Source organism: Alligator sinensis, unplaced genomic scaffold (genome assembly GCF_000455745.1).
Source record: "Alligator sinensis unplaced genomic scaffold, ASM45574v1 scaffold255_1, whole genome shotgun sequence".
Lineage (NCBI taxonomy): Eukaryota > Metazoa > Chordata > Crocodylia > Alligatoridae > Alligator > Alligator sinensis.
Window position 1 is genome coordinate 1,682,818 of NW_005842270.1, and position 16,494 is coordinate 1,699,311.

Here is a 16,494-nt window from a genome sequence, read left to right on the forward strand (position 1 = left end):
CTACGTTACATTTGGTGCCTATGCATGCACCAAACCTGGAGATGCAGCCGTGAGCAGAGACCGGCTTCACCAGAGATAACACTGCATGATGTGATGGTGCTGGCTTGCTCGGCAGGTGAGTGCACAGTCATCCCAGTCCCACACCCTTCACCTTGGGTATGTCCTTGTCTCACTGGCAGCAAGGCTGCCATGACCCAAAGTAATCAGTTAGTTGGCTAGCATGGAGAGTTACCAGCAAATGTGAAGGGAAACAAACCAAAGTATTGTGAAAACTGGTCAGCCAATATATTTCTTATAGTCATTCCAGCTTCAGATGGAAATCTGAGATGACTTATTCTCTGTGCGCCCATCTACCCATGCCAAGGTTCCTCCATTCACTTTGCCTTGCCCCTTAGGAGCTTTTTAATCAGATACCAGTGCATGAATTTGCAGAAATGTGCCTTTTTTAGGTCTTAGAATCATAGACAATGAGAGTTGGGAGGGAGCTCGGGAGCTCACATCTAGTCCAACCTCCTACTCCAAGCAGGACCAGCCCCAACTACATCATCCCAGCCAGGGCTGTGTCTAGCTGGGCCTTAAAAACCTACAAGGACAGAGACTCCACCACCTCTCTGGGTAACCCCAGTGCTTCACCACCCTCCTAGTGAGAAAGTTTTTCCTAATATCCAACCTCATCTTCCCTTACTGCAGCTTGCGACCATTGCTCCTTGTTCTGTCATCTGCCACCACTGGCTCCAACTGAGAAGAGTCTAGCTCCAGTCTAGTCTCCTATCCGGTGGGCCAGACCACCACTCATGTAAATAGATATCACTCACTCTCAAACCCTTGGTCTCTAGTAGTGGTCTCTGGCAGACACGGGGGATGAGTCTGGAGCAGCCTGACTGCAAAGCTCCCAGCTCTGGAACAGGTCGGTGGACTCAGTTGGGTAGGATAGGCTCAGTCCTACCTCCTCCATGACCCACCACCACAATACTGAAAAAGGATCAGCAGTGAACTCAACCCTGACTAACCCCTGTGCAGCTAACTAGCACTAGTTGTGCATCCTCTGCTAGGTGCAGAGCTGCTCTCTCCTCCTTCCTGGCAGATATTTGGACCTACCCCCCTGCATAGCAGCCACAGCCATATCCAGGATTAGGCAGCTGACGTCCCATAACACCCCCCGACACACTCCCAACTCCTCTGAGACAAGCCAGGTTCATCTGAATGATGCCTATGCAGGGGGTTCATTCATCTGAATGAACTGCCTATGCAGGGGGTTGGACTCAATGATCTATTGAGGTCCCTTCCGACCCTAACATCTATGAATCTCTCACTTCCACGATCCTAAGGCTCCTAACCACAGGACCCTGGCAGCTCAGGATGCAGCTAAAGGCTGGGGGAGCTGCAGAGCATGCAAATGACAGGAGCAAATGAGCACAGCCCATTTAACAGGGAGCCTAGATAAGGCCTCGCTCTCAGCTGAGCAGAGGGAGCACTGTTTAAGTGCTGGAGTTAAAGTCCCTCTTCCTCTGCGCAGCCCGACATTGCAACAGAGAGGTTTTCTCATAAAAAACGGCAGCTTAAACTGGAGGGGCCAATGTGGCTGGATGGTGGGGGCAGGTTGTTAGAAGTCACCCGTCCAGCTTCTATTCATGACTCAGCCACAGACTTGCTGGGTGCCTCAGTTTCCCCACCTGTAAAATGGAGGTATTGGAGATGAAAGGTGCTGCATGCATGTTATTTGTACTTCTCTACTCTAATCTTAGCTGAAGGAAAAGGCTGGACTGAGAGTAGGAAGCTCTTTGTAACCCATTTCCCATCCTCATTACTTCAGCGCATCCAGTTTGAGGAATTCCTGATGCCTGGCTCCCTGCGGCAGACCCCTTCTGCTCCTAACAAGGCTGTCCCTGAGCTTGGCAGCCTCGCAGGGCAGCTAGCAAGCGAGCCCCTCTGCCTTTGAGCAGAACAGCGGCTGGTCCAGTAACCAACTGCACAGCAAGGACACCAACAAAAGCAACGCACCCTGAGGAAAAAGCTTGGTCATTGCAACACTAATTAGTGGCTGATGCCAAATGGGTGGGTGCAAGGAAGGAGCCAGGGAAGGCAGTGGGGTGGGTACACAGTTCATCATTGTTCTCCAAGGACAAGAAAGCAAACTGTTTATTCCTACCAGGCCCTGTTCTCTTTCCAGGTGCACCCATAAGCTGAACTGGATTTTTACTACTTTGCTTTGTTAGTGGACCAGTCTCTCCCTCTATTGTACAGCCGACGGGTTCTTTATACTTCCTTCACACCAGCTATATCACTGCTTATTTTCTTCCTGCATAGTCACACACCTTTTTTCTGCTCTCTGGCTCCTACACAGTCACTTACCCTTGTTTCTGTTCTCTGACTGAGCAACATTTTATTAAACAGGGTGACATCATTTCCTCCCTGACCGGTAAGTACCCACTTCCATCAAAAATACCTTTGCTTGCAGATAAATACAGAGCAGTCACTCCTCAAAGACCTAGTCATACAAACTCTGGCAGAAACCAGATAGAAAAGGGCCAAGCATTAGCTGAACCAACATTTTTTTTTTTTAAATGCAAGTGAATATTCCCATCTCCTGCACTACTCTCTCAGCATTACACATCACAAACCTTGTAGGACAGTCTCTCTTTGGGGCTAGCTGCAGCACAGGTCAACAAGGTGGTTTTCTGCAAGAAATTTCTGTTTCACGCGTGCATTGCCATTTGCCGGTTGGTTGGACGGGCAGCAGAAGCCTCCTGGGAACCTAAAGGAATTAAGACAAAACAGGAAATTCTTTAATACTCAAGAAATCTGCAAAGGGAAGGGCATGAACCAAACCCCACTGATCTGCCCCATCGAGCTCTAATCTATTTGAAGCTGAGCGATGCATTCATACTCTAACTCCGGAGACAGCCCTGGTCATTGCTTTTACTGCTGAATACCAGGGTCCAATCCAGTTTGGATAAAATCCGGCTCTTTCTCAATCTTCCCTTGAAGGCACTGAGTTTAAGAGGCCTCGGTAATCACTAAGGCTCATATGAGTAGAAGGTACCTTGAATCGTGTAGCACTGGGCCCATATAACACTCCCACTTGCAAAATGGAGCGGGATATATCATGAGAAATGCCTGCACACGCTGGGTGAGATGTTAGCATTGCCAGTGAAATTAGTAAGTGTAAAAGGGTGCAGAGGAATTGCAACGGAGGGTAGATTTGGCATTGGGTCCAGGTCTAGGGACAGAGAAAGGTCCAGCCTGGCCCTTGGGGCTCCTCAGCCACCTTTTGCATTGCTATTTTTCACTCTTTGGCGGGCATAAGCTGACATTTTGGTTGTCCAAGTGCCCAGACTTTGCTGAAACGCTGACATGAGTCACTTGGTTGGGTCCCACCGGTCACCTCGCTCAGAAGGGGCAAACTCCTTTCTTTCCACCTCCCTACAGCTCCTGTCTCTGTTCCACCCAGCTGCAGGTTCGTGTTAGGCAGCTGTCCTGCGCTACATCAGTAGAGGATAAAAATAATTATCCTTAAAGGCAATCCAAACACTGCAATTTCCTCTTTCACTCACTACCTAATTAATAGTTTCCAGGTCACCATGGCCTTTGAGAACATCTGTTTGTTTTCACCACGCTCAGGGAAAGTCAGCGCTGTTTCGAAACAGGCATTTGAGATTTTTACGGGGTTTGGGGTTTTCTCCTTTTCTTTTTTCCTTTCTCTTTTTTGTTTTGTTTTAATGTTCTCGTGCTACGTGAGGACTTGGAAGTATATTCTTTACGGTGTAAAGGCACGCGCGCACACACAAAAGATGTATAGTCAGGGATATGAAGTGCATGTGTAAATAATTAACACATAATCATTCATCTGTGCCGTCATGCTGTGTGCGCTGAAGAGCTGGAGGGTGCTTTAGTTGAAAGCGCACATAAGCTACGGGTGCAAAGGGCTCCCACATGCCCAGCAGCTACAAAATTAATAAAGATCTACTGTAAATATGGAAGGAAAGAGGCCAATAGGAACTTCCTCCTAATTCAGGAGCAGCCACGTGGAGGGGCTGTTTTGGGACCCCAATTTCCGTTTGCAGGCATGAGCTTTGTTAGATGCTGCTAACTGCACCAGCAGTCTTCCCTGCCCACGTGCAGGGGGGCTGGACCTGATGATCTGTAAGGTCCTTTCAGCCCCTAACAATATGAAACTGCACCCACAGGACTGGGACTTCAAGGGAAAATGCCCACTTGTTCAAAGTCTGGAGGTGCTGGTGCATCAGCTGCATGCCCATGAGCTGGATGTGCACGAAGAGAGGCAAGTCTGACAATCCCATGGGAAGCCCCATGCTGAATAGCAGGGGAAGACACCCCCACCCCCACCCCACAGCTTGATCCAGTGGCATTTATTCTAGCCGAGACCAGCAGTGCTCTTATAAGGCAGCCGACAGAGCTGGACAATGCAGCCAGGCTGCCTGAGAAAGCAAGAAGCTGGGAGAGGGCGAGCGGATATGCCTTCAGCTGAGTTGTGAAGCAACCTGGAGAGCAGGGATCCTGGTTTGCTCTGATAAAAAAAAAAAAATCCCCAATTTTTGAGTTGAAAGAGTAACCTGAACTCCACATTTTTCCATGATTAAAATGAAATGCCACTTATACATACATATATACACATATCTCTATACACACACATCTATCTATATACATACACACACATATCTATCTATGTATCTATATCTATCTATTTATATATACACACATACATCTATATACATACACACACATATCTATCTATCTATATCTATATATACACACACGCACACACATATCTATCTATACACACACACACATATACACATATCTATCTACATACACACACATATCTATCTATGTATCTATATCTATCTATTTATATATACACACATACACACATCTATCTATATATATGCACACACATATCTATCAATCTATTTATATATAGATACACATATCTATCTATAGATGAATAGATAGATAGACAGATAAGTATGTGTATCTATGTGTGTGTATAGATATAGATATATCTAGTGGTATTTAACTTTGATCACAGAAATGTGGATTTTGGATTATGTTTTTTAACCCCAAAATTGGGGATTATATTTTAATCCAAGAAAACCCGGATCCTTGCTGATGAGACCGTGGAGTAGAGAGGAGCCACTCCAGAGAGCAGGGGCTGAAGCTAGCAACCAGTGTCAGGCATGCAGAACCACGTGGTTTCCTTTACACCGAGGTGCACAAGGTGTACACACATGCCACACACATACCCGGGTAGCAGGTGACACCTCTGTACTTTGGATACTCACCCAAACCCATGACATTGCACTGCCCATTCTGAGCACAAACCACCCTCCCCAGAGAGCATTTATCACAACTTAGACCAGGTTGCCACAAACAGCCTCTTTGGCTGCCTTCCCTTCCTCCCTGCATGCAAGTTTTCCGGCAGCAAGCTCACACACACCCAGCAGCACGGCTCCTGCTTTCCCCAGCGCTCCCCACCCAAGCTCCTAGCAGGCAAACTCCCCTAGAGGTATGTCAGTACCTTAATTAATCCACCCTTCTTTAAAGTGCTGAGCCTGAACAGACCCAGCTGCATCTAATGAGCTTCCCAATTGTGATGATTACCTCTGTGAGCTCTCCCTCAGCCCCAGCTAGTAACTAACCCCCAAATCCATGCCAGCTGCTTGCTCTGGGAGGGGTTTCTCCTAGGAGGTGCTGCTCAAGTGTCCTGTCCGTCCCATAAGTGGTTTTGGTACAAGTCTGGGGCTTGGAAAAACCAGGCTCTGGCACACACTTTCTGTGCGAACCAGGGCAAGTCATTTAGCCTCTCAGTGGCTTAGTTTCTCCATCTGTAAAATGGGCATACTTAGGACTTCCCTACCTCTCATGGGAGTTGTCAGCATACATGTGCCAAAGACATTGAGATACCGTGCTAATGGAGACCAGATAACCACCATAAATCATTAGCAGGACTGCACCGAGTATAAAACGCAACTATTATCAAACTGTTTACTGCCCTAGCCACATCACTATACAGGCAGGGGACACAACTGGGACCAACAGTGAAAGCTCCCGATCCCAAATTATCCTGATTTAACCATGGCTCCCGATTCCAAATTATCCCGATGTAACCATGTCTCCCAATCCCAAATTATCCTGATTTAACCATGGCACTTAAGCACAACACTCCAGGGCTTTGACTTCCCTAAACCCTCTCTCCACTTGCCCCAGCTGTTATAGAGGTGCAAAATCTAGCACAAACAAGAGGATAAAGTGTCGATTGAATTTGCTGTTTCAAGACGAGTCTCATTTAAAAATGCCAAGCTGTGTGTGCCCTTCTGTTTACCGCAGGCCAGCAAAATAACACGTACTGTCTGGACTTGCTAAGGCTTTGGAAATGTGTGCGCCTAGTGAATGCTCAGAGGCAAACCTTCATGATGGATGGTGTTTTAATGCAATGTAACTTGGACACTACATAGTTACTGGGCCATTTACTTGGCTGTTTTCATTTTCCACTGATTTTCTCAAGCATCGGATATTAACATTAACCAACCATGCAAGAACCTATCAACAACATGAAGCCTTCATTGTATGCTTTCCCCCGGTGCCGGTAAGACCGTGGCAGAGCCCTGGTTTCGATTCCAGACCCACATATAAATCTGGGACGAGGACTCGGTGAAGCCAGAGTCCCTCTGCACCCTAACCGCATCCACTCAAAGGAAATGCACTTTTCCTCTGTCAAGTATTCTCCATCCAGGTAATAAGGAAGCTTGTGGGCTCATTGAAAGGATATAAATCTGCCTTGGCAGGCAATGAATTGCGCCGTTCAAAGCTGCACCATCTAACCTTTGTGAAGTAACTGCAGGGCTATGGAAGGATCGGACCTGCCGTCTGTCGATCGGTGGCTCTCAACCTCTCTGGACTCAAGGCACTGGGTTTGAAGTGCCCCCTCCTGAGCCTCAAGACACCCCTCCATGACCGTTGTGAACTGTATGGCCACCAGGTTCAAAAATCAATTTATAATAATGTTACTATAACTTAATGTATTTACATTCATCCTTAGAATTGATTAATTATATATATTATAATTCATTTATAATATAATCATAATATGCATTGATTGTCTTAACTGGCGGCCATTCAATCTATATAAATTGTATAGATTACAGTGTTTTACCTCCTTATGTAGGGGCTGGGCAGTAAGGATGGAGGATCATCCAGGCAGGGACAAGTCTCATCTGCTTGGCTTCTCTACTTATCCCTTCACACCTCGCAGCACCCTTCAAAGGATCTGGTGGCACCCCAGAATACCTTGGCCTTGGTAAAAGAAATGCAAAACTTTAGACCTCTTGGTTGAGAGATGAAACCTTTTATTAGACCAACTAAGAAATTGCAAAAAAATCTTTTTCTGCAGGAAAAAAATTATTTTAGTTGGTCTAATGAAAGATATCATCTCTGAACCAAGAGGGCTAGAGTTTTGCATTTCTTTTTTGTCTCAGATGAGCACAGATACAAATACACCCCTGACAATGGTAAAGTTCCCATTGACTCCACTGGAAAAGGAGCAGGCACTGGATGGACATGTTCTTCTCCCACTGAAACCAGCTCTAGGTTTGGGAGCAGATGAATCGAGAGGCAGCCCTTGACTCAAAATCAAGCTTCATATGCAAGCAGTGTGCAAACACGGATCCGTGCATCCCCACAGCCGGACACAGGTGTTACCCTCCCCATTTTTCCAGTGGAAAAAGAGAGGCAGAGATGAAACACATCATGAAGAATACATGTGAAGGCTACAGCAGTGCAAATCACTGATGGTTTTGGTTTGGGGGAGCTTTACTATTTACCGATTTATTGATTGATTCACTGGCAGGACAGAAAAATCCTTTAAAAAGTTTCATTCTTGCCAAAAACCATCATTTTCCTGGGAAAGGCTGGAGCAGGTGTCTCTGCAGGTTGACCAGAATGTTTCATTCAAACATTTCCTTTTATTAGAGGGCTTTTTTCCCCCTTTAACTTCCATTTTTTTGTCTCAAAACAAAAATCAGAACATTTCATTTCAGAATATTCTGACATTCAAAATCGATTTTAATTTTTTTTTCCAGCTGCAACTTGTGCCAAATTCAGGAAATAATTTCCCCCCTACCCAAAACAGCATTTCTCAGTGCATAAACTATTCATCCAAAAAAAAAATCACCTTGATCTAGTCAGGGTCCTCTGCCCCAAACCCACAGACCTCTATTAACAGCTAGAAGAGAACCGCCATCACAACAGCTATAATAATACCAGGTCTCATATCCCCTCTGAATGTGTTGCAGGCGCTTGATGGGAACATATTTAAAGAGCCCTTTGCTAACAGAAAAGCAATGTTTAAGCACAAAGCCTAGAAATGAACTTGCTCAGAAGAGGAGAATCAGGAAACAAATGATATTTGCTCAGTCTTCAGAAATGAAAAAAAAAAGCACTCAAAGCCATGGGAGAAAAGATTTTTTGCAGGGCTGTTATCGGTCACGTGGGTAGGTCGGATTCATTCAGCAGAGGCCAATGGTTAGAAGTACACGTTACACCATCAGGTAATTGCTAGTGTGTATGCGTCATTAATGGGCGCGTCTACATGTTCATTAATGCACCATAATTATGGTGAATTAAGTTTAATCCTGTAATCACAGGTATTAACTTAATGCGCCATAATCAGTGCTACTGTGATGATGAACAATTTTTGAGTGATGCTAAATGCACGTTATACGAAGTCTACTACACAGTAGCATGCTTTTTGCATGACACGTTAATGCACAGTAGAATAAGTCTAAATGCACGTCTAGTGTCTCGTGTAGACATGCCCTCTGCTATCTGTTTTGCCCAGCCTGCATAACAGGACATAGGGAACATTAAAAATAGCGCATTTTTAGAAGCAAGGCCCATCAAATGTGTATGGGGCTCCCAAAGCCACGCAGGTTGACACCGCAGTCTTTTTCCCCATCTGGGAAAACAGCAAGATCCCCAAATAAAAAGCCTGCAGATTAAATCCCAATAATGTAAACTCTGCAATTGGAGAATTTTTCTTCCAGAAGCATTTCAGTGACAAAGTCCAAGAACAAAAGCTAATGGACATGGAGATCGATTGCACATGGAGCTAAATAAATCAATCCACACGTGGCAAAGGGATGTTTCTACATGAAGATAGCTATAAAGGGAGATGAAGCACAGGGAGGTAAACCACCATGGCAAAAAGCTCAGGCACCCCGGTAGGAGCAGCCTGAGGAAAGAGAGACGAGGGAAATGCCAAGAGCGTGTTCCACGGTAGGGGAACTTGAACTGCGCGGATCCTGAGAACACAGTATATGAAAAGGTGTTTGAAAAATAGATTGTTCTCCAGGAAATTGCAGAATGAAAAAAAAATGAAGTAAGCGCCATATTTAGCATGCTGGCCCTCCTAACTAAGAATTGCACGAGGGATCTCAACTTGGCAATCGAACACCGTGTGAGAGAGCCTGCGGTTACTACAGAGTGATTCAAAATCCTGAGAGGGGGAAGTGTTTGGGTTGCTATTTGGTCTCCAAATCTGCATCCTATCGCACATGTGGGTAGGGAAGCCAAATCCAGTTTGCTTGGTTCCTTTGCAAAAATTAGTTGGTTTCCTATAGCAAATGGGAAACTTGAAGCGTACCATGCCACCTCATGACAACCATACCCGTCTGCCTCCTGTCTGGTCTCACCCATTCTCCGGACAAGGACGGCTTGGTAGAAACCGGTTTGGTCTGTTGTCAGATCACACCGATGTAACGGACTCTCCAAACTTCCTACAGAGCTGAAAATGTTTGTTCAAACTAAGGAGCTCTGTGTTTCTTTGGAAATGGGAAGTCCCAAATCAAGAAAAACGGGATGCTGTTTTATATACATAAAACCCAAGGGGGAAACCTGCAAAAGCAAATAGGCACCATTAGAGCCTAAGTCCCATTTTCAAAAGTCACTTTGGATGTTCCCAGTGTCAGTGAATTTAAATGAGGCTTCAGCTCTCAAAAGCCATATATGCAAAGCTGTTCAAGCACTTAAAGATGCACTGAAGCGCTTAGAGGGATTTTCAACTTGGTTTGATCAGATTTAGATGGCCTAACCTAGGAGGTACTTTCGAAAGCACCACTAGGTGTGTAGTGCTTTGGAGCCCAATACCTGCCTAAAATCTGGAGCTTCTACCACAACAGAGATAATTTATAACAAAAGAGTCAAGCTGATGGGAAAAAAACCCCAAACTGTTGGTACAACAACATTGTAATTAAATATCCTTTAAAACAATAATTTGTTTTCTTCAAACATTGTCAGATTCTCCCTGAAACATTAAAAGCTCACTAGCTGAAATATTTCCAATTTTGAAAGAAAGAAAGAGAAAACCAGGGAGTGTACGATCTACAGGACATATTGATGTTAAATATTAACACTTGACAATATTTTATACCAGGAAACAGTCTAGAACTGGTGAGAGTTGAAGGCAGGGGAGGGGGAAGCGTCCTCTATGAAAAACATAGATAATATTTTCCTTTGTGGCAAAAGAAAAATTGAAAAATTTCAGTAGGAAAACAAACATTTTAATTAACAAATACTTCTGCGATGCCTCCTGCCAGCACGCTCTCTGCTAAGGGCTGGGCTCCCTATATGGACTGCGTCTCCCCGGTTTGATAAGCACAGTGCAGCCTGAAATCATTCCTTAATATCTTAATCCCAGCCAACGCTGATGGGGCTCATGTACATGCCACGATTTTTGCGCTTTCATCCGCTGCAATTGCGTGTCTGTTTGCACGAGCGAGATTTTGAGACGCTTTAAAAGAGTTCCTTGTGCATTAAACTAAAGCTCCTCAGACATAATTTAGTTTGGCTCACCGGGAATTAAAGAGTCATGTCCATGGATTCGTTGCATGCAAACACAAAGGCACTCAAAGACCTGTAATGAGCCAGATGGCATTGCGACTTTTCTGTAGTTTATCCCTACGAATTGCTTTCACTTTCAAATTGCTTCTGCTTTTTTTTTTCTTGTGTGGTTTGTCAGCTCCCTGCTTCCATAGCTGCACAGCAGGGCATGGGCATGGGGTATGTGGGGGACCCTGGGCTGGGGGCAGTACTGGACTGTCCCGCTCTCCTGCAGTGCTGGCCAGGGACCCGGCTTAATTACTTCCTTCAAAAACCTAGTGAGGGTAAACACAGATGCAATGCTCCCAGGCTTAATTTGTTTGAAAACCTAGTGTGTGTAAACACCGATGTGACGCTCCAAAATAAACAAGTTTAAATTTTATAAACCTATTTAATTTAATAAGGATTAAAACCTGTGGTGTGTACAGGTGCCCATGCAGTAGAAATGATGTTCCTCAGCCTCCAAACTTGAGAGCCAGGGATCTACCTTCAGAATAAGGAATCTCTCCTGCATGTGGTATACCCGACTCCTTTGTCTCCCCCCATTTCAAGGGCCTTGTACTAAATATTATCTCAGTTTGGCAGATAAGGAAGCTAATACATTGATGGTTAAGTCACAACCCAACACTATACAACAAAGCTGTGACCACGCAGGGCAATAAGAACAAAGCACAGTCCCAGGAGGGGTCTCGCTGCCCAGTTGTGGTCAGCACACAACTTCCTTTGAGACATATACTGCTGTCAGCTGAGCCGTTTCATTGCCATCTGTCCTTGTGAAACCAGATAGCAACTGGCTGTGGAAGCAAACGCACGTTTCCCATGGATTTGCCCACCTCGGCCTTCCAGTAGAAAGTTCTCCCGCTGGTTTGCAGAAGCTGTCCTCTCACTAAAGAGCGGTCCATATGCACGGTTGCTCAAGCAGTTAATTTATTGGTCGGCACTTGCATTTCTCTTTGCAAGTCTCAGCTTTCATAGCACTGCAAGATGTGGGCTGAGGCTGACATGAAAAATAGTCATTCTCCATCTTCACATTCCCCAACAATGTGCCTTGGCAATCCATCCCCATCTTGTCTCAGGCTCCACCAAAGCTCTTGGTCAGTGTTAAATGTTGGCTCCCTTGCTTCAGAGCCTCATCTCATTTACACTAGTTTGACCCCTGGGAAACTCAATTCACTTTACTGGAGCAACTCTGCATGTATGCCAGCGAGAGGAGACTCAGACCCACCCTGTGTGTGTGTTTAATGACTGGCCCCAAGCCAGGATGACCCGATCTGAATCTAAACTTTCATTAAGCTTGTGGGTGGCTCAGAGCTTGGGTTTGATTGAGCTCAGGGACAATAGGGTGCAGCTGCAAAATTTGCATTTGAATTTGAACTTCCACAGAGTTCAGATCCGGGGGTTTTGGTCCAGGTCCATTTAATAGTCTAGATATCCAAATACCACTCTTGGGATGGACAGACATTCTGGTTCACACTGGAGGAACTGCATTGCCTTCTGCCCTGATTTACACTAATGGGGGGTCAAAATCGTGCCGGGCGGTCGGTAAGTTATGCACTATGCTCCCTGCCGTGATTTCAGTGGTCACAATAACACTTGTGCACTCCAGACCGGCAAAATATACTAATGTGCTTCCCATCCATAGGTTCCTCTTGCCAGAAGAGCTCCGACTGTATTCTGAGCTACTATTTTTGTTTCGGGGAAGATATGCGCAGCTCCAGTCCGCTCGCATCCAAATGGTTGTTTTTCCCTTCCCCGCTGGCAGCCGTTAACACTGCATCTGTGCCTGTTGTGTGAACTGTACGAGTGGTGTGTTTTTATAGCTGGGAACTGGCAGTTAGTGTCCTGGTACCTGCTGTGTGCTGGCTGCCTCATATTTGTTGTTTTTTTATGGGTTTAACCAAAACCTTCAAGACTCCAATTATTTCACGCTCTTTGGAGATTATTGCTTTCACTAAGGGTATCACAAACACTTTATAGGCAAGGGGGAGGAAAAAAAAAAAGCATAGATCCCCAGCCTAGATACGTGTTAGCATCCACTAAGAGCAAGCCTGGCCAAAAACAGCTTGCAGCTTATGCAGGGAGAATCATTTTCTATAGACACGAATATACATAAAAAACCCAAGGGGAAAATCTGCAAAAGCAAATAGGCACCATTAGAGCCTAAGCCGCATTTTCAAAAGTCACTTTGGGATTGATGTTCCTGGTGTCATTGAATTTAAATGAGGCTTCAGCTCTCAAAAGCCAGATTTGCAAAGCTGTTCAAGCACTTAAAGATGCACTGAAGCACTTGGAGGGATTTTCAACTTGTTTTGATCCGATTTAGACGGCCTAACCTAGGAGGCACTTTTGAAAGCCCGACTAGGTGCATAGTGCTTTGCACAACTGGAGCCCAATACCTACCTAAGATCTGGAGCAACTTCCACAACAGAAATACTTTATAACCACACAGTCGAGCTGATGGAAACAAAACCAAATTGTTGGTGCTTTTTGCCAAATGGAAAACAACTTTGTAATGGAACGTCATTAGAAAAATAATCTGTTTTCTTCAAGCATTGACAGATTCTCGCAGAAACATTAAAAACCCACTGGCTGAAAAATTTCCAATTTTGATGCTTGAGAACCTGCAAACTTTCAATTTGGGGGTTTGCCACAACAACAAAACCCTCCAAACATTCAACAAAATTTAAAAAAAAGGCACTTCTGTTGGTATTTTTCACTGGAGGAAAACTTGGTTCTCTAATCACTAGTTTTAGAACATGATCGTGGTAAAAGGAGCAACGAAATCAGATCGACGGGCCAGATCTTATGCGGGGCTAGAGTGATGCCATTTCCAATGACATGCTGGTATCACTCCAGTGTCTTCAAAGGGATTCCTCCTGTTTTACACTAACATTTGTGAAATCACAACCATTCCCACAGGGAATTTTGTCTGAATAAGGGCTGAGTCAAAACTGAGTCATGTTTGGGCATGTTTAACGAGGCTTTTCCATTTGCAACACATTTTTTCTATTGAAACAAAATTGCCCCATTTTTCCTTATTCTAAAGGAAGCATTGGACTTTAGATAGCATCCACTGAGAGTCGAGATCCAAATCAGGCCTGTTTCCATCTCTTATTTGGTCCCCAGGTTTGGAAAAGCAGCTATCGAATCCACAGACAGGTACATAATGAAGAAGAGAGCTCCTGTCATGAAAGGCAACTCTGGTTTCCAGAGGAAAGGGGGTTTGAATTTGGCTTTCCATAGTACCAGGTGCCAAGCAAATCTACTAGTGTATTTTTATGCGTTTCCATTCCAGGCCCATCAGCAAGATTTAAAACTTTGGGATGAATCGGCAGCAAACGTGTCCCTTTGTTTGCATAACTTTATTTTAAGCAACTCCCAAAGGGAGTAAAATTCTCCATAGTCTCTTGCTTCCTTCCCACACCAAAGGGTCATCAAAAATGGTAACAAGATTAGGGGTGGTTTTACTTGCCTACACTTTCCAGCCAAGGATGATTTCTTCCAGGTGTCTCTGTGCAGAAACAGGACAGATGGGGCACAATCCTCCTATCCCCGATCAGGTATCGCCTGGACCTGAGACTTATGAATGGGATGCCACAAAGGACTACGAACACAACCCTCCTAGGTCAGAGAAAGGCAGGGAGAGAGAAGCTAAGAGGAAGCTCCCCCAATGTCCTGTACTGTGGCAATGAGGGAATAGGGGATCTCCAGGCCATTGCAAGTCTGCCCTTGAACCCTAATGTCAGGGCAGCAGAATGAGCTCCCACATATGAATCCTTTCTGCGGCCTTGAAACGGGTAACGAGGTCTCCGTCTTTTCGGGGCTCTAAAAAAAGGAGGCAGCTGCCCATATCCCAGGGTAGCTGGCTCTCCAGCTCTGCCTAAATGCTTTGCCTAAAACTACCCCGCACGCCCAGAAATCGCTTTGGCCGCATGGAAACGTGCGCAGAATCACGAGCCCCGTGATTTGGGGCCAGCCCACTCCGCTCCGCGTGGCCTGAATACCTGCGGCAGACGCTGCAATGCTCTTCTCTTCCCCAAATCCTGGGACAAGCTGGTTCTCAAGGACCCAGCTGTGTGGGCCCAAGTGAAGTAGGACAGGAAATATATAAATCCTTTCGATTGTTAGCATAACTGAGTCACAGTTATGAATGGGCCTCTAATCCGGCAGTATTTATGATAACAGCCGGTTTTAAAACAAATGAAGAACTGCACAAAATTGTTAATTTCTTTTTATCCTCGGAGCATCTGTTATCTTTTAAGGAAACATCTTGGCAAAGGCGCACAGTGGAGGCTGACATTAGCTCTCCTTCCATTATTTTATTTTTATTTTTTTTAATCATGGAATTAGTAATGCTAATGACCACATTTCAGCGCGTGTGCCAGCTCTTGACTAATGAACGCACAGCAGCCAAACTCTCCCTCTTGAAAACATCTGGTGCAATTCCAAGGCCTTCAAGGGGGCTGCAGTGGTGTAACTAAGAGGGGAATTTGGCCCGATATGTTTAAATATATTCAGTTGAAGCGGTCAGGTCAATAGTTGCCGCACGCTCCTTAGGACAGGAAATAAGATGCGACGGCAGGCACTAGGCATGGTTAGCATATGTGTCTTTTGCAAGGGATTCCTAGACAGTCTCCTTTTTATCGGTGGTCACGTGGATCGTTGCCATTGCATCGCGGGCTCTGTCGTTACTGCAGACGGGGGAGCTTATGCAGCTGCACAAGGCTGAGGCTGGAGCAGAATGAACCCAGGTACGGTCCCCACAGGTCGCATGAAGAAAAGCCCCTTTTTCCCCCTTAATATAAAAGAGATTTTGCTTTCGATGGGCCGTGACAGCAGTGTGGTGCTCAGGACTCAATTTTCCCCTCCGCCACCGTTTTGCCCGGTGACCTTGGGACAGTCACTTCCCACCAGCTCGCTTCTGTTTCTGCCTTTCCCCTTTACCTGTCCACTCCCTTCTCTATTTAGCCTGTGAACTGCTCAGGGCAGAGATGCTGCCTTTCCGTGGGTGTGTGCTTTTCCAAATGCAGCGGGGCATCGATCTGGTTCAGGCTTCCAGACGCATTTTAAGACGCGTGGGGTGGAGACTGTCATTTATGAGCGAGCCGCACAATGAGACCTGCGTGCAATTTTTAGGCACAACAGCAATATAACATGGGAAACAATAATAATGATTAGGGACACAGGAACCATCCAATCCAGTCCCCTGTGTGATAGAGCCGCGAACAGTAAGACCGTGGAGCTCACAGCTTGAAAACGAGCTTCCTCACAAGGATGCCTGTGTGTCATTTTTACTGAAACATCGGGCAACGCAGAAAGAAAACGTTCACGCTCATAAATGCAAGGGCTCCTACTAAAGAGCGAGAATTATCCAATTAGCAACCAGAGACAGCGTCGAGTAATTTGCCATGCCCCTTCAACACCGCCGGTGCCATTCAAATTTTCTATCAAAATACTCCTCTACGGACTCGTAATCATTTCCGGAAACTATTCAGGACTATCAGGAGCTGGAAAGTCGAAAACACTTTGCTGTGAACCTAACAACTCACTTGTGGAACTTGCTGCCACATCATATCGTGGAGGCCAAGCATTCAGCAG

The 16,494-nt window shown here is 45.4% G+C and overlaps 1 long non-coding RNA gene across 1 annotated transcript in view; it reads right to left on the reverse strand.

Moving 5' to 3' along the window:
• Nucleotides 1–2,713: 2,713 nt before the first annotated feature.
• Nucleotides 2,714–16,494, reverse strand: part of LOC112550971 — a 44,463-nt gene continuing 30,682 nt past the window's right edge. The window contains exon 3 of the long non-coding RNA XR_003095060.1: nucleotides 2,714–2,755. This is a non-coding gene — a long non-coding RNA (uncharacterized LOC112550971). The remainder of the gene's footprint in view (nucleotides 2,756–16,494) is intronic.